Below are 19,151 nucleotides of genomic sequence, written 5' to 3' on the forward strand. Positions count from 1 at the left end.
AACCCAAAAAAACAGAGTCTCGTTGGGATGTCTGCCACAGTCCGTCTTTAGACCCACAAGAAAAGAGACTGCTACTTTCTAAATGACTATGCGCAAAACAAAAAACAAACATTAACTTAGCATCCAAATAAAGAACTATAAAAAAAAAAGTTAAAGATACTGGAATAACTGCAAATAAAACCATATTTACATTTTCTTTGTTGACAGCTAAAGAAAAGAACAAGCAGACACAAACTGTGGGGAGGAACCAAGGATGAATTTTATATCTCTGTCTTCCACTAGTTACATTTTTCACTTTACTATTTCAATCCCTTATCATCGGATTTTTTTTTAATTATTTAAAGAGACTGGAAATACATTTTATGGACATGACAACTAAAAACAGGATCACCTCTTTCAGTTCTGATTGTGGGGAGAAAAACTACTTTTTTCAGGAGATTGCAAACTAAATATTTCTTTTGAGATTTGTTTTATGAGGACTTCCACAATTTATTGTTCCTACTGTGTACTGTACATTTGGCAATACTTATATTTTTATTGGTAAAATGGAGGAATTTTAAGAATATAAATAAGTTATGGATGCTAAGATCATCCTGACAATGTCATTTACTATTTCAATCCCTTATCATCGGATTTTTTTTAAATTATTTAAAGAGACTGGAAATACATTTTATGGACATGACAACTAAAAACAGGATCACCTCTTTCAGTTCTGATTGTGGGGAGAAAAACTACTTTTTTCAGGAGATTGCAAACTAAATATTTCTTTTGAGATTTGTTTTATGAGGAATTCCACAATTTATTGTTCCTACTGTGTACCGTACATTTGGCAGTACTTATATTTTTATTGGTAAAATGGAAGAATTTTAAAAATATAAACAAGTTATGGATGCTAAGATCATCCTGACAATGTCATTTACTATTTCAATCCCTTATCATCGGATTTTTTTTTTAAATTATTTAAAGAGACTGGAAATACATTTTGGGGTAGATTTTTAAAAAGAGTGCGTTCGCGTACTTTTGTTTGCGCACCAGGCGCAAACAAAAGTATGCTGGATTTTAGAAGATACGCCGGCCCATAGGCCGCCGGCGCGCACAGAGCCCCGGGACGTGCGTAGGTCCCGGGGTTTTTGGAAGGGGGCGTGTCGTGGGGCGGGACCCGATGACGCGGCGTTTCGGGGGCAGGGCGTGGCATTTTGGGGGCGGGACCGTGGGCATGGCGCCGGCCCGGGGGCGTGGTCCAGGCCTTCGAACCAGACCCCCGGGTCGGAGCACGGGGCGCGCGTAGATTTACGTCTGCTTCTCGCAGGCGTAAATCTACGGACAAAGGTAAGGGGGGGGTTTAGATAGGGCCGGAGGGGTGGGTTAGGTAGAGGAAGGGAGGGGAAGGTGAGGGGAGGGCGAAAGAGAGTTCCCTCTGAGGCCGCTCCGATTTCGGAGCGGCCTCGGAGGTAACGGTGACAGGCTGCGCGGCTCGGCGCGCACCGGCTGCCCAAAATCGGCAGCCTTGCGCGCGCCGATCCAGGATTTTAGAAGATACGCGTGGTGTATCTTCTAAAATCTTTGTTTTAGAAGATACGCCACCTACGCGTGGCGTGGCTGCCGATTTTGGGCAGCCGGCGTGCGCCGAGCCGCGCAGCCTGTCACCTTTCCCTCCGAGGCCGCTCCGAAATCGGAGCGGCCTCAGAGGGAACTCTCTTTCGCCCTCCCCTCACCTTCCCCTCCCTTCCTCTACCTAACCCACCCCCCCGGCCCTATCTATAACCCCCCCCCTTACCTTTGTCCGTAGATTTACGCCTGCGAGAAGCAGACGTAAATCTACACGCGCCCCGTGCTCCGACCCGGGGGCTGGTCCGAAGGCCTGGACCACGCCCCCGGGCCGGCGCCACACCCATGGTCCCGCCCCCGAAACGCCACGCCCGCCCCGAAATGCCGCGTCATCGGGTCCGCCCCCTGACACGCCCCCTTCCAAAAACCCCGGGACCTACGCGTGTCCCGGGGCTCTGCGCGCGCCGGCGGCCTATGGAAAATAGGCGCACCGGCGCGCAAGGCCCTGCTCGCGTAAATCCGGGCAGATTTACGCGAGCAGGGCTTTTAAAATCCGCCCGTTTATGGACATGACAACTAAAAACAGGATCACCTCTTTCAGTTCTGATTGTGGGGAGAAAAACTACTTTTTTCAGGAGATTGCAAACTAAATATTTCTTTTGAGATTTGTTTTATGAGGACTTCCACAATTTATTGTTCCTACTGGGGGTCATTTTCAAAGGAGTTACGCATGTAAATGTGACATACTATCGTAGCAATTTTCAAAAGCTATTTACTCGAGTAAAGTGCACTTGAGTAAATCCTATGGACAATTCAATGGCATATATTGTAGCAATTTTGAAAAGCCCACTTACTTGAGTAAAGTGTATTTACTCGAGCAAAAATCAGTTTTGCTCGAGTAAATGCTTTTTAAAATCTACCCCAAAGTGTACTGTACATTTGGCAATACTTATATTTTTATTGGTAAAATGGAGGAATTTTAAAAATATAAATAAATTATGGATGCCAAGATCATCCTGACAATGTCATTTACTATTTCAATCCCTTATCATCGGATTTTTTTTTTTAATTATTTAAAGAACTGGAAAACCACTGGATTTGTATTTTTCTATTTTCCTAAGTCATGAAAATGAAGAATTTGACTGTTTTCATACTACCTGTTTGATGAATGTAAATATTCTGAACTGTTTTGTATTGTGATAGAGATAAGATTGTATATAATAAATATCTGAAAGGTTGATGCTATCTGTTCAATTGTATTTTCCTGACTATTCTTTCTGGCTGTCAATAGCTTACTGAACTCAAGTCCTTTTAATGGCAGTATGTAGTATGGTAAAAGTGTTTTTATCTGATAATTTTCTTTCCTCGTGTCCTGCTAGACCAATCCATTACCCTTTGGATTTCCTCATTCCTCAGCTGCCAGTCACAGAGATCACACACCCCTTCTGCAATCAGTCTTTTGCATAAAAGGGGGAGTAGTCAGTGGCCCTGGTCAGCAGCCTCAGTCAGAGCAATCAGACAAGAAATCTCAAGTATGCCCTTTCTTTCAGTTCTTATTACATTTTTTATGATCGCTTGAGATCATCCCCTCCTCAGGGGAGGGCAAAGAGGGAGCATGGAGAGAGAAAGAGAGAGAAAGAGAATTGAGGGCTAGGCCCTTGTCCAAGCCTTTCTGTAGAAGGTCCAAGATTTGCAATACATCCATTTTCCATGGTCAGATTCCATTCTCTTGACAGTCCACCTCAAACAACCTCCAGATTCTGACATAGGCTAAGGAGATTAAGTTTTTACATGCTTTCAGCATTGTGGCTAGTATGGATATTTCTTGCGAGTATCCTGTTTTGAAGTCGTACCTTCTCAAGAGCCAGACCATATCCCAAAGATGGAGAAGGTTCTCCTGTCTGTACCAGGCCCTGTCCTGGCTACCCCTGTTCTCAGGGTTGCCACACACTATCTTATCAGGCCTTCTTCTTGGTCAGACCAGTGTTGCCGCCATCATTTTTATAGGTGGCCTTATCTTTATCCTTCCTTACGTATCAGTCACCAAGATGAGAATATTAACCGAAGACTGACCTTGTGTATCAGATGGAAGCAGGTCACTGTATCCTTGGATTCCACATTGCAATGACTGACTTCTAGGTCTGGCCTGCACCTCCTGACAAGATCCTTACAAATATCTTCTCTTCCTACCAGATGTCATACTGCTAACTGGGACCCAGACTGGGTTAACACATGTCTATTCTTGGGCCACGCATAGTCTTTAATCTTGGCCAGAGAATCCTCTGTAGTATTCTGATGACCCTCGATTGTGCTTTGTTCAATAGTTCTAGTGCTGCCTCTTTTAGCCCAGCTTAGATGGGCCAGTATGGCCAGAGATCAGAGTGTCCCTTGGGCGGTCATTACTCTGCTTTCCCTATGGGGTGATGCTCTGATACCAGGTAACCTCTTTTTCTCCCCATCCTGACTACTTAACAGTGTATATTAGGGTGCTTTGAAAAGGTTTTTTCTATGAAACCAAACTAATTGAGTAAAAAAATCATTACTGCACTGTGAAACTGCTCTAAATAGAGTTGTAAAACTATTCAAGATTGTTGGCATGCCAGAATAAGTTGAAATGCTAGAATGTAGGCCAAAAGCTAAAAAGTATGTTGAGTTCAATATGACATATCGTTCCTGCCTTTACATTTTATTTATTTAACATTTTTTTATATACTGAGGTATAGCAGAGTTGCCTTTACTCCGGTTTACATTTATAACAACCTGTTACATTAAAAAATTTAAAATGTAATTTTAACAATAAACTGAGAACTGGCATATAATGTAGTATAAACAAAACAAGATATACAAAAGGATAGGTACATTGAAATATCTGAGTTCAAATCATAAAAGGAGACATCTGTAGCTTGAAAGCAGGAGAGATTGTCATAGGGGGAGACTGAATGTTAGAAGGCTATGGGATTATATTTTAAGATCATTGTGCGTGCTGTCATTAATAGTTTGGCTGAGTAGCCAGGCTTTTAGGTCTTTTTTAAAAGATTTTATGTTTTCTTGAACGGTTAGGTAATGAGGTAACGAATTCCATAACTTTGGGCCAATGATGGAAATGGCTCTGTTTCTGGTGGAAGACAGTTTGGCATGTGGAAGTGATGGAATCACTAGTTGAAGTTTACTAGTTGTTGTGCGTAGAGAACAATGGATATGTATGATGTCATCAAGGGCAGTGTAGTCTGCTTTATAAATTGCTTTATGAAGTATTGAGAGAACTTTGAATTCTATTCTTTTCTCTATTGGGAGCCACTGTAATTGGTTGAGAACAGGTGTAATGTGTTCAGATTTTCTTTTACCAGTCATGAGATAAAATTATAATTCCAACCAATTAGGAAAATGTTATGCAAACAAACTAGCTTATTGGTGTGTAAATTGGATGTGGCTATTTATTTAATTTGGTGTGTATTTAATCTGGCAGTGCTCTCTGAGACTACTAGCAAGTCAATTCAAAACAATCTCACACTCTCCTGAAATATTACATATTTTATCTAAAATAAAGTTCTTTCTTAAGATGCCAGTGTTTAAGCATTTATTTATAGAACCATAACAAGGGTCCTCAGTCTGAAATGAGGCACCCTGAAGTCCCTGCTCATTCCTCTTAAATCTAGTATGGGCACATCATCTTTGCCCTTCCTTGGCCCCACAAAGTAAAGTGAACACACACTCTCTATCCCTTTCCTGGTGGCAGGATTGGAATTATTGCTTCTATGTCCTGTATCCTTTGCAGGGATGCTTCTACTACAAACACTCTGAACTGCCAAACATGGGGGAAAATAAAAAATAAATCTGGAGCTGGGGTGGCATCATTGTGCAAGTACACCTTTAAAGTTATATTTGGAAAACATTGGCTCACTAAAATATGGGCCACTTCCAAGGAAAGTAGAGTTAAATTGCTGCCTTGACTTACTAGCAGAGGGGCTTAGAATATTTTATTGGGCAGAGTAGCTACCATCCACAGCTTCAGGTGGGTTGGTCCTCAGCCTCTTGGCCCTACAAAAGGACTAGAATCTCCCTCTAGATACCTGTGACGTTACCGACCCAGCCTCCTTGCCCTTATGCTGGTACTTTTTTATTTTATTTTTATTTATTTATCGAGTTTTATATACCGTCGTTCGGTTTCGCCATCACAACGATTTACTGTTTTGATGTTTAACAGGATGTTTAAAAATTCACGTGCTTGTTAAAATATTTATTGTAGGCGTTATAAGATAGTTCGGTTGTTGAACTGTACAGGTTAAATTACGTGCTTTGGATTGGTTCTACATGTTTATATGGGTCGGTAGGGAGGAAGTTATAACAGAGTCATTGGCTGTTGGTAGGCTTTGGTGAACATCCTAGTTCTTTTTTGAAGGTTTTCTAAGTCCTCACATGTTCAAATGACCTCTTTCCTCTGCCTGCCTTTGTGGCTTGGTTTTGCCTAAGTCCTTTACTAGATTCTCTAACTTCACCAACAAGGAGCCCCCTCTCCGCTCCCAAACGGGAGCTTACACAGACATGCCTTAGATGCTGAGTCCGCTGCCCAATTATGGAGCCACAGTAGTCTTCTAATTGCCATCTCAAAGGCAATCGACCTTCAGGATAACTTGACCAGGTCATACAATATATGTGCCAAAAAGGCTACCGCCAATTCTTTGGTATTGTTGAACACAGCTTAGGGTAGCTTGAGCTAATAACTCCAGAAAATAGAGTCCTGAATTGTCATGTCCACTGTGGCGAAGGCCTGCTTTAGAACCGCCTCTGTCTTCCTTCCTGGGGTCCCTCAAGGCCCCCAGGAAGGAAGGGCACCTTCCTCTATGGGATGGTGGTTTTGCAAGCCATAGCTGACATGAGCATGTCCACTCTTGGGACGCGCAGCAGCTAATTCTTCTCATCCTCAGGGAGAGGATATAATCACTCCATTATCCTGCCGCCTTTGAGCCGCCCTGAGAGAAGTTCCATTCTGACAGTACCATCCATCTTAGGACCTCATTTAATGAAATAGTTCTTGTGGGCTTACTAATGACCTGTAAGATATAGGTTGCCCTCCGACATGTCCTCTGTTTTAGTGTTTGCTGTTTTCAAGGCTGTCTGAATGCTGGTGATGAAGTCTGCAAGTTCTTCCTCAAAGAGCACTGTCCTTCCTGAGAACTCCTGGGTACACGCGGCACAGATCTGACTGCCAGCCATCCTTCTCCTGGAGTCTGGCGTGGTGGTCATACCAGGCAAATCCCTCCACTTCCACGTCTCCTGTGAGCAGTTAGGGGCTCCAGTTCTGTTCCCCAAAGATCCATGGTCTAGGGATTTTGCACTTGCCATAAAGCCCATCTTCTACATAGCACAGAAAGCCTGGTATATTACGAGGACAAAATCAGGGGAAAACCCTCTAGGGTGAACTCCTGCCGTATCCCTAAGCTGATTCTAGAACAAAGCCCTGCTATGAGTCTATCATACTGTTCCTTTGGGCTGCTTCAGTTTCCCCTTCCACAAGAGGAGCTACCGAGTCTACTTGTCCTGGAATGAGACCTTTTTTCCCTAGGGTAAGGGAAGCAGCATCCATCCATAGCTGATGTTTCACCCCTCCCGAAGCTCTTCCCCTACATGAGAAGAGATACAGTTATGCCCTTCCCAGGTGTCCACATCCGGTTTGCCATCACAAGTTGGGCAGAAGGAGCCTACCTTACTGGGCACCTTCCAAGTGCCAAGGAGCTGCACCTGCAGCCACAGAGTATGTTTTCAGCTGTTAGCGTCTCACTGTATCCAGCACAAATTGTACTTATATAGAGAATCCCCACAAATCCCAGCTCCAAATCCTCTGCCCAGATAGCTTTAGCATTTCTAAATAATTGTAGCAAGGTTTTCACTGTGCCGTTCAAGCACACTGCCAATAGTTAGCTATTCTAGCAACTGCATTTTTTTTTTTTTTTTTGCACAATGCGGTGCTACCGCTGGTGTACAGGCCTGCCTTAACCCCTGCTGCGGCTCGGTGCGGCCTACACTCTCTTCCTTTTCATGTGCTTCACCCTCTGGCTTACTCACCACCTACCTAATACCGCTGCTCAATGCTGCTGTGCTTTAGACCACTGAAGTCCTCGCTCATATGGTGTAGAAAAACTCTTGCTTTTACTTAGTTGTATTCATCTCAGTCTGAGCAAAGCAGAACACTCAACAACCAAAAAACGGGGGCAGGGAGTCAGAGACAGCGAGCGTGAGAGAGCTCAAGCCCCAGAACAAAACTCTTTTTGATAAAGGCAGGTCCCTCAGGATCACCACTTACTAGGGAAGGAAGTCAACTTAGGAGGGATCCTCAGACCCTCGCAAACAAGGATTCAAGCCCTAGGTACCTACAGCCAGAAAGAAATCTCTGGGAGACAGCTGCACTGGGAAAATCAACCCTGAGAGGTTGTTATCCCAGAAGCTAGTAAACTCCACCAGCCAGGGTGCAACTGATGAATCTGGGAGTAAACAATGAGTTATTCTACCCATGTTTGCAGCTACCTCTGCCTACTTTCCCTTTTATGCAAAAGAGTAACATCATAAGTGGGGTGTGACCTCTGTCTCTGAAAGCTAAGGAATGGAGAAAACCCAAGCAGGTCTAGCAGGAAGAAAAGGGACTGCTGCTCAGCCACCAGGCTGACCCTGCAGGTACACTTTCAATATTAGTGCTCGGATAGAAACTTGGATTCTAACCTTCAAAAAAATGTACATGAGCAGGCACGATTTTGAAAATCTAGAATCAAAAGTAAATATCATTGTGTAGTAAATAATGATTTCTCCTTTTTCAATGCAAAAATAAAAGAAAAAGAGGTTATTTGACTTTTCTTCACCTGCCAACCAATGGCAGTGCAAATGAGGTGCCACTTTCAGCCCATAAAAGGCTGACAGTTTCTCCAAAGCATGGGTGGGAGAAATCTTTTGGACCCAATGGCTGCACTGAGGGCCCAGTTCAGGTGTGTGGGGGAGGGGATGGAGCCAATGAAGGTCCCTCCTGAGTTTCATTCCAGTTTGAGGAGTTACAACTGCCCGAGAGTCAAGTGGCGACACCACTTCCAGATGTGGATGTCCCTTTCGGGCAGCAGGGACATGCTGTTGCCACTGTGTGTCGGGCGCAGTCTTGCTGTTGCAAGCCAGATCAAAGCCTCCCATGAACTGGATATGACCTGCTGGCTGTAGATTGCCCTCTTTAACATGCAGATTTTGTGCTTTTAGCTGTAAAGAATGTGAGTATAAAGTACACACATTCCCCCTGCTTGTAGATCCACAGTTAATTTTAAAATTGTCCCCAGTCTTAACATACCTGAAAAGAGTGATTAAAAATTCAAAGTGAGCATAAAGTCAGATGCGAATGGAGACTGCTCTGAAGGGCTGGGGGGAGCTGAGATTTTGTGCCAGGGATTTAAAAAATAATTCAAATGCATATTGGAGTTAATATTTCAGGTTTCAGACTTACGAGAAACCACCTATGTCTACAATCAGAATAAACCTACCCTTCATATCAACATCCTCACAATTCCTCTCTGTTCCTCCTCCTGCATCAGGTCATGTGATGCACTCCAGTCCACCATCTGTCTTTCAAACACACACACACAAAACCTCCCCTAAATACAAAGGAGGCAGGAGAAATGGTAGGGATGAGGGCGAGACCAGAATCCAGCACACTGGGCATAAACCAAGCCTTTCAATAGCAACTATCGCACATAGGGCCTCTGACCTGCTAAGCCTCACCCACAATTCTGAAACAGTGTCGGCCCTGCAAGGTAATAATTGACTAGGGCACAGACAGAGATTTGTTTCTGGCATTAGGAACTTGCAGAGGCTTTGCATATTTTTAACAAACAATTCAGAGAAAAGAATCCTCAGAAAGTCCGACTCTTCTGTGGAAAAAGAAAACAGCAGGAGCAAAAGATCACGAGCAAAGACAGTATCTTTAGGTAATAACAGAATGCTTCTTGTCTTTGATTGTTTTCAGTGGAATATGGCAGCTTTCCAAGCAGCTCCACCAGCCTGCAGTTGTCGTCTTTGACTCCTTGTGTTGTACTGCTAATATGGTTGCTGCCATCACTTTGGACATTTATAAATCGGGGATCTGTGTCCAGCCACCTCGGAGTGCGGGGAGGAATGCTAGTACAAGGGTCTGCCCATTCAGCCTGTGCTTAAGCGGTGTCTGGCAGTCAGTTGTTTATTAGATTCTTATTTAAATGTTCTGCTCAGTTACAGCAGCTGAGCAATAACAGTTACTGTGTTCAGGGCTTGGGGGTAGAATCAATCAGGGGCGATGAAGTGCATTGTAAGGATTCCAAACCAGCGGAGCTTTGTGAGCGTGAAATGAACTGCGTGGATTCCTTGGATCCTCAGTGGTGCCAGATGGAGGGAGAACCAAGATAAGCAGAGTGAAATCTCCAGCTTCGTAAGAAGCACTCAGTTTTCACTGGTTCACTTGGTAAATCGGGTTTTGTGGAAAGGGGAGGCTAGAGCTTAGAAACCAGCAAATTTCCTGGAAAGTTATTTCATCTAATTAATAAGTAAATAAATAAAGGTCAGAAGGAAAAATACTACATGTCCAGAGGGCGGTGGCAATTTGTATCAATACATGCATAAGTCACACCAGTTTTCAAAGCAATCTTACACGCGTAAGGTCACTTTAAAAATTCTCTCACCAAAACTACCGGGATACAATTACACTTGCTGTTAGGGATGTGAATCGTTTTTCAACGATTAAAATTATCGTCTGATATTTTTAATATCGTCTTAAATCGTTATAGAACACAATACAATAGAAATTCTAACGATTTATCGTTAAAAATCGTTAAATCGTGTTAGTGCACACTAACGGGAGTTAGTGCGCACTAACTCCCAGTTAGTGCGCACTATTGGCTGGCTGTGCTCTTATCTATTGATGTTACCAAGGTTCCCACTGAGGTAATGGTTGGGGGGATGTGAAATGGAAACAGTTGGAAGCTTGACAAAAAAAGTAATGTGATGATCATCACTCATGTGACTAGAACTTGTTTGTTTATTATTTTTGTTAGCAGGCACGTGAAATGCCTAGGTAGGCAGGCAGTGCACCACTCCAGCAGTCACATCATTGCTTCCTGTGCATTGCATTATGTGCACACATTGACTCCAGCTTGGGGACAAGGCAGGTCTCCTTTACTGCACACATTGACTCCAGCTTGGGGAAAATGGCAGGTCTCCTTTACTGCACACATTGATTCCAGCTTGTGGAAAAGGCAGGTCTCCTTTACAGCACACTGACTCCAGCTTGGGGACAAGGCAGGTCTCCTTTACTGCACCCATTGACTCCAGCTTGGGTACAAGGCAGGTCTCCTTTCCTGCACACAATGACCCCAGCTTGGGGAAAAGGCAGGTCTCTTTTACAGCACATTGACTCCAGCTTGGGGAAAAGGCAGGTCTCCTTTACTGCACACATTGATTCCAGCTTGGGGATAAGGCAGGTCTCCTTTACTGCACACATTGACTCCAGCTTGGGGAAAAGGCAGATCTCCTTTACAGCACATTGACTCCAGTTGGGGAAAAGGCAGGTCTCCTTTACTGCACACATTGATTCCAGCTTGGGGATAAGGCAGGTCTCCTTTCCTGCACACATTGACTCCAGCTTGTGGACAAGGCAGATCTCCTTTACTGCATACATTGATTCCAGCTTGGGGATAAGGCAGGTCTCCTTTACAGCACACTGACTCCAGCTTGGGGACAAGGCAGGTCTCCTTTACTGCACCCATTGACTCCAGCTTGGGTACAAGGCAGGTCTCCTTTCCTGCACACATTGACTCCAGCTTGGGGAAAAGGCAGGTCTCCTTTACAGCACATTGACTCCAGCTTGGGGAAAAGGCAGGTCTCCTTTCCTGCACACATTGACTCCAGCTTGTGGACAAGGCAGATCTCCTTTACTGCACACACTGACTCCAGCTGGGGAAAAGGCAGGTCTCCTTTCCTGCACACATTGACTCCAGCTTGTGGAAAAGGCAGGTCTCCTTTACTGCACACACTGACTCCAGCTGGGGAAAAGGCAGGTCTCCTTTCCTGCACACATTGACTCCAGCTTGTGGAAAAGGCAGGTCTCCTTTACTGCACACATTGACTCCAGCTTGTGCCAGGGTTAGGGCACTGTGTGCAGGAAGATCACAACACCCCTGGTATCAGGGTTAGGGCACAAGTTCTAGTCACATTGACTGATCACATTACTTTTTTTGTCAAGCTACCAACTGTTTCCATTTCACATCCCCCATATACTGTCAGTGGGAACCTTGGTAACATGAATAAATAAGAGGGCAGCCAATAGGAATACATATTCATTCCTAAACTGACCTAACTGACCTGAAAAGTGTCAAATTGTATCATTTTCTGTTAGTTTTTTCCGATTAGTGCGCACTAACGGGAGTTAGTGCGCACTAATCGGAAAAAACGATTTTTAACGATTTTTTAACTAAAAAATCGTGCCAAACACGATTTTCTTCTCCTGCCAGACGATTTCGATCGTTAAGACGATAGGGCACACAATTCACATCCCTAATGTAAAGCAGCCTTGTAATTCAAAGAAACATGACAGTAGAAAAAGATCATATGGCCCATCCAATCTGCCCATCCATCCAATTAATTTAGCTTATAATTCTCATCACTTCCTTAGAGATCCCTTTTATTTCTCAAATGCTTTCTTGAATTCAGATACAGTTTTTGTCTCCATTACTTCCACTGGGAGGCTGTTTTTGTCTCCATTACTTCCACTGGGAGGCTGTAAAGAAATATTTCCTAAGATTACTCTTACCACCTTTCAACTTCATCTCATGATCCCTTGTTCAAGAACCTCCTTTCCATTGAAAAAGGCTCACCTCCTATCCATAGAAACCTCTGAGATATTTGAATGTCTCTATCATATCTCACCTATCTTGCCTTTCCTCTAGAGTATACATATTTAGCTCTTTAAGTATATCCCCATATGCTTTAGAACAAAGACCACTGACCATTTTAGTAGCCACCCTCTGGACCAACTCCATCCTGTTTATATCATTTTAAAGGTGCAGTGTCCAGAATTGTACATAGTATTCCAAGTGAGGTCTCACCAGGGACCTATACAGGAGCAATATCACTTTGTTGACCATGCCTCTCCCTATGCAGCTAAGCATCTTTCTGGCTTTTACCATCATTTTATCCACCAGTTTGGCCACCTTAAGCTCATCAGATACAAATACCCCTATATCACACTCTTCCTTTGTGCTTAGAACAATTTAACCTCCAATACTGTGACTTTCCTTTGGGTTTTTGCATCCTAAATGCATTACTCGGCATTTTTTGACATTAAATCTTAGCTGCTAGACCTTAGACCACTCCTCAAACTTTGCTAGATTCCTCCGCATGTTTTCCATTCCTTCCTAGATTTCCATTCTGTTACAGATTTTAGGAATCATTGGTAAAAAGACAAACCTTTCCGAATAACCCTTCTGTTATGTTGCTCACAAAAATGTTGAAAAGAAAGAGTCCCAGTTTCTAACTCAGTCAGTCACTCTAGGATCCATACGAAGAGTGCACAATTTATTTATAAGTCTTCTGTGCGTAAAAAAATATTTATAAGTCTTCTGTGTGTCAAAGGCCTTGCTGTAATCCAAGTATACTATGTCTACCGCTCTCTCCCTTGATCTAACTCTCTGGTCACCCAATCAAAGAAATTGATCAGATTTGTCTGACAAGATTTACCTCTGGTAAAAACTATACTGCCTCGGATCTTGCAATTAATCCATTGGATCCCAAAAACGGCACTATCCTCTGTTTTATTTTACTTATTTTATTTAGGTTTTTTATATACTGGCATTCATGATAAGATCACATCATGCCGGTTTACATTTGAACAAGGTGTGCAGAATACAATAAAACTGGAAATAAAACTGGAAATTTTAGCAGCAATTCCATTAGTTTGCTCACCACAGAGCTCAGACTAACTCGCCTGTAGTTCCCAGCCTCCTCCTTACTTCCACTTTTATGAATAGGAACCATATTCCCCCTTTTCCAGTCCTCCTGAACTACTCCATACTCTAAAGAAACATTGAAAAGGTCAGCCAATAGAACATCTCTTAGTTCCCTTAGTATCCTCAGATGTATCCCATCCAGCCCCATCTCTATTTTAAGTTTAGTTAGCTCCTCATAAACACACTATTCTGAAAATCAATTGAGGTTTACCTCATTTCCAATCTTATTTGTGTTTGTTTTATGTGGTCCTGCTCCAGGCCCTTCCACAGCAAACATGGAACAGAAATATTTGTTAAACAATTTTGCTTTTTCCTCATCAGCCTCTACATTTATATATTTATTTATTTATATATTTAAAAAATATTTCTTAATCACCTCCTTGATTACATCTCTCAAAGCAATTTACAACAAGATCATTACATTAAAACCATATACCATAAACAAATCTCTCAACAGAACAATATTAGCAAACAATTTTTCCCTTTTGCTAATCACTCACCAAACCATTGACATGAGACATGATTTTAATTTCTTTCTGAAATTCAAAATTCCTTCTCTTCCCTAAAATCTTATTAACTATTCCACATGCCTGGAATCATAAATGAGAATGATCTATTTGCTATCCACTGCTGCTGAACCCTTGTAACAGATGTTTATTCACATATTCCTTCCTTTCACCTTTGAGTCTTACAATGCCACTTTTGTACTTCCATCACTAACATATCTAAAAAAATCTTCTCCTCCCATTTTACCGTATTTGCTATTTTTCCTCTAGATGAATTTTCACAATCCTGTTTCCCGGCTTCTCTTAATTTTTCTAGATATTGTCGCCTGTCTTCCTCTTTCTGCAATCTCTTGTAATTTATGAATGCTAACCTATGTGAGCCAAGCTATGAAATCTATACATGTATAGCGCTTTAATGGTTACAGCCTTCATTTTCAGTTTTTATTTCAATTTATTTTATTTCAGAAATTTATCAATGTTTGTTACAAGAACAAAAACAGGAGAACTCAGTGGAAGGAAATGACTCATCATTTTTCCATGTAAATATCATTTTTGTTCTTATTGCAATAAACATTGATAAATTCCTGGGAAAAATAAAAGAAAAACTGAAAAGAAATGTCCCTAAATATGATATAGATCTGCATGTCACGGATGTGAGCCCTTTGACTATGGCATGGTTGATGCAGCCTAGCCAGAGAACCCACCAGGCCCATGCCGACAGTAGGTGGACTCGATCTTACAAGGACGGGAAAAGAAAATTACTTCTTACTGCTAATTTTCGTTCCTGTAGTACCATGGATCAGTCCAGACGGTGGGTTATGTCCCCCGTCCAGCAGATGGAGTCAGAACAAAACTTCTGAGGGTGCTGCTCTATAAGCCAGTGCACCCTCAGCATGCTCTCAGTATCAAAGCCAAAGTCAGATAAATGTGGATAATGATGAATCAAGCTATATAAACCCACTGTGTATGGGCAAGACACAAACTGTGATCAAAAAACTGAGAATTAACTTGCAAACAGAACTGTGGGGCAAGCCCCCTGAACATAGATGAGAAACAGCTGAATTGAATAAACAGAGACAGGAGCTAGTTTGAGCAGTAAACCCCCAATTTTCTGAGGGAGGGCGTCTGGACTGATCCATGGTACTACAGGAACGAAAATTAGCAGGTAAGTAGTAATTTTCTTTTCCCCGTACGTACTAGGATCAGTCCAGACGGTGGGATGTACCCAAGCGTCCCTAAAGAGGGTGGGCCCCTAAGAGCCCTGTTCGAACCACCCTGTCCCCAAAGTAGCCGGAGGTCGGCGACTGGAGCTGTAGTCGGTAGTGTCGCGCGAAAGTATGCAGAGACTTCCAAGTCGCTGCTCGTCAGATCTCCTGAACAGAAACAGATTGACTTTCAGCCCAGGAAGCAGCCTGTGAACGGAGGGAGTGGGCTTTAACCCCCGCGGGGGCTCCCTACCCGCTCCAATGTAAGACATTACAATGGCCTCCTTGAGCCAGCGAGCGATGGTTGTCTTTGTGGCCTTATGACCTTTCCGTGGCCCTGACCAGAGGACAAAGAGATGGTCTGAAAGACGAAATTCATTGGTGACCTCCAGGTAGCGAATCAGTGTGTGCTTGACATCAAGTCTTCGGAGATCCCATGAGTCCTCTGTAGAGAAGGAGGGCAACTCTACCGTCTGATTCAAGTGGAAGGCCGAGACCACCTTAGGAAGAAATGAAGGCACCGTGCGTAAGGACACACCAGTCAGTGAAACGGAGGTAGGTTCTCTGCATGATAACACTTGTAGTTCTGAAACTCAACGTGCAGAGCAGATGGCCACGAGGAATACCATCTTGAGAGTGAGGTCCTTGCGGGTAGAGGAACGCAGGGGTTCAAAGGGAGATCCTGCTAGGGAGCGAAGGACCAAATTGAGGCTCCAGGAGGGACAAGGAGTCTGGACTGGAGGCCGCAAATGCCTAACTCCCCGAAGGAAACGAACTATATCAGGATGGGAGGACAAGGACCCCTGTAAGGCCCCCAGGGCCACGACTTGAACCCGAATGGAGTTGTAGGCTAGGCCTTTGTCCACGCCATCCTGAAGAAACTGAAGGATCTGAGGCACAGAAGCCGCCCTTTGGCTTGTAGAGTGTGAAATGCACCAGGACTCAAAGACGTAGCAGACATGCACATAAGCAATGGAAGTGGATGTTTTTCTAGCTTTGAGGAGGGTCACGACTACCGGATCCGGGTACCCCCGGCGTTGGAGGCACCGCCTTTCAAAAGCCACGCCGCAAGACAGAAGCGTTCTGCCTGGTCGAAAAATACTGGTCCTTGGTGCAGGAGTCGCGGCAGATGCCCCAGGCGGAGCGGTCGGTCCACCGCTAGGTTTATCAGGTCCGCGAACCACGGCCAACACGGCCACTCCGGGGCTACGAGGTTGACCAATCCCTGGTGCCTCTCTATTCTTCGAAGGACCTTGCCCACTAGTGGCCAGGGTGGAAATACATAGAGCAGAAGATGAGGGGGCCAAGGAAGGACCAGCGCGTCCACTCCTTCTGTGCCATGGTCCCATCTGCAACTGAAGAATCTGGACACCTTGGCGTTTTGATCGGTGGCCATGAGATCTAGGTGGGGGATCCCCCAACGCTGAATGAGAAGCCACATTGCCTCCTCGGAGAGCTCCCACTCTCCTGGGTCCAAATGCTGTCGACTCAGGAAGTCTGCCTGGATATTGTCCACCCCCACAATGTGTGTGACTACCAGATGGGAGAGATGTCCCTCCGCCCAAGACATCAGAATGTCTGTTTCCAGGGAGACTTGTTGGCTCCTTGTGCCCCCTTGACGGTTGATGTACGCCATAGTGGTCGCGTTGTCGGACAGTATCCGGACCGCTCGATGCTGGACGAGCGGGAGAAATTGCTCCAGTGCCAGGCGCACTGCCCTTGTTTCCAGCCGATTGATGGTCCACATGGCCTGTTCCTGTGTCCATAGCCCTTGGGCCGATCTTGACTGGCAGACTGCTCCCCAGCCGGTCAGACTGGCGTCCGTGGTAACCACCACCCAGTCCAGAACCTCCAGAGGCATTCCCTGAGCCAGATGGAGTGGGTCCAGCCACCACAGGAAGCTGTCCCTGGCGCACTGGGGGAGCGGGAGGACAAGCTGATAGTCCCGAGACACCGGTTTCCAGCGAGAGAGTAGTGCCCTCTGTAAGGGGCATAGATGTGTGAAAGCCCAGGGTACGAGGTCTATGATGGACGCCATGGATCTGAGGAGTTGCAGGTAATCCCAGGCCGTGGGGGCTGGCAGGGCAGAGAAGCGATGTACTTGTTCTCGAATTGAGTGCGCCCGATCCGGACGCAGGTAAACCTTGCCCTTGGCTGTGTCAAAGCGCGCCTCCAGGAAATCCAAGCTCTGCGACGGGAGTAGGGAGCTCTGGACCCAACCCAGGGATTGGAGAAGTTGCACCACTCGAGAGACCGCTGCATGTCCCTGCGCGAGAGTCTTGGCCCGAATGAGCCAATCGTCTAGATACGGGTGAACCAGAATGCCTTCTCGTCTGAGGGCTGCAGCTACCACCACCATTACCTTGGAAAAAGTTCGGGGAGCGGTCACAAGGTCGAACGGGAGCGCTTGAAATTGAAAGTGCTGCCCCAGGATCTTGAATCGAAGGAACCGCTGATGCTCCTGGCGAATGGGTATGTGTAGGTAAGCTTCCGTCAGGTCTAGCAACGCAAGGAATTCCCCTCTGTGGACCGCCGCTATTACGGACCGTAAAGTTTCCATCCGGAAGTGGAGAACTCTGAGTGACTTGTTGACCATATTGAGATCCAGAATCGGTCGAAAGGAGCCATCCTTTTTGGGGACTATAAAATAGATTGAATAGTGGCCGGAACCCACCTCCTGTGGGGGTACTGGAATAATGGCCCCAAGAGCTAGAAGTGTGTCGAGGGTCTGGCAGACCGCGAGCTGTTTGTGCGGGGCATCCGCAGGGGGAGAAAAGGAACCTGTCTCTCGGGGGCCTTACAAATTCCAATGCGTAGTCTCGTCTTAAAATGTCCAAGATCCACTGATCCGAGGTGATGTGAACCCACTCCTCGTAGAAGAGCGAAATGCGCCCCCAGATCTTGGGGGTCGAGGAGTGGGCAACTCTGGCATCATTGAGCAGACTTGTTGGAAGCCCCGTGGGCCACCCTGTCCCTGGCTGGTCTACGGCCTCGAAAGGACCGAGTCCACACGGAGGGAGTCCGAGGTGTCGTCTGCCTGGTGGCGCGGGATCTACACTGCGTCTGGAAACGGTTTCGGGAGGGATTAAAGGACCTGGAGCCGGAAGACCTGGGTCTGTCCTCAGGTAGGCGGTGTACCGCATTTTCCCCCAGAAGCTTGATGATCTGGTCTAGATCCTCCCCGAAGAGGAACTTACCCTTAAACGGCAGAGATCCCAACCGCGCCTTAGATGATGAGTCCACTGACCAGTTTCTGAGCCACAGGAGACGTCGTGCCGAGACCACCGAGACCATTGATCTAGCTAGTACTCTCACCAGGTCGTAAAGGGCATCAGCTCTGTAAGCGACAACTGCTTCTAGGCGGTCTGCCTGAGAGGCTTCCTCAGGAGGTAGGGCCTGCGACGTCAACAACTGCTGCACCCAGTGAAGACCCGCCCGCTGTGCAAGGGAGGTGCAGAGGGCTGCTCGGATCCCGAGGGCGGAGACCTCAAAAACCCTCTTGAGGTAGACATCCAGCTTATTTATTTATTTATTTATTTTATATACCGACATTTTGATCTCAATTGAGATATCACACCGGTTTACATTCAGGTACTGTAGGTATTTCTCTATCCCCAGAGGGCTTACAATCTAAGTTTTTGTACCTGAGGCCACCGTCGGGACCTTAAGGAGGTCCAGTAACTCCTCAGGGAGGGGGTAGAGCTTTTCCATCGCCCTGCTGACTTTCAATGAGGATTCGGGTGCATCCCATTCCCTGCCTATCAGTTGCATAAAGGTGGGATGGGTAGAAAAGGCTTTAGCTAAGGGGCGGAGGCCCGCCAGGACCGGATCCCCCTTCTTCCCCGAAGCGGAGGGTCCTTGTGGCGCGTCAAGGTCCAGCTCCTGAAGGA

At 45.3% G+C, this 19,151-nt stretch overlaps 1 protein-coding gene and 1 long non-coding RNA gene across 2 annotated transcripts in view; one reads left to right on the forward strand and one right to left on the reverse strand.

The window, feature by feature from the left end:
* Window positions 1-412, forward strand: part of LOC115090806 — a 31,136-nt gene extending 30,724 nt beyond the window's left edge. The window contains exon 7 of the long non-coding RNA XR_003856513.1: window positions 208-412. This is a non-coding gene — a long non-coding RNA (uncharacterized LOC115090806). The remainder of the gene's footprint in view (window positions 1-207) is intronic.
* Window positions 1-19,151, reverse strand: part of CFAP52 (cilia and flagella associated protein 52) — a 224,177-nt gene that overhangs the window by 166,197 nt on the left and 38,829 nt on the right. The gene's annotated exons all lie outside the window — the stretch shown is intronic.

The sequence above is a fragment of the Rhinatrema bivittatum genome, chromosome 4 (assembly GCF_901001135.1).
Source record: "Rhinatrema bivittatum chromosome 4, aRhiBiv1.1, whole genome shotgun sequence".
NCBI lineage: Eukaryota > Metazoa > Chordata > Amphibia > Gymnophiona > Rhinatrematidae > Rhinatrema > Rhinatrema bivittatum.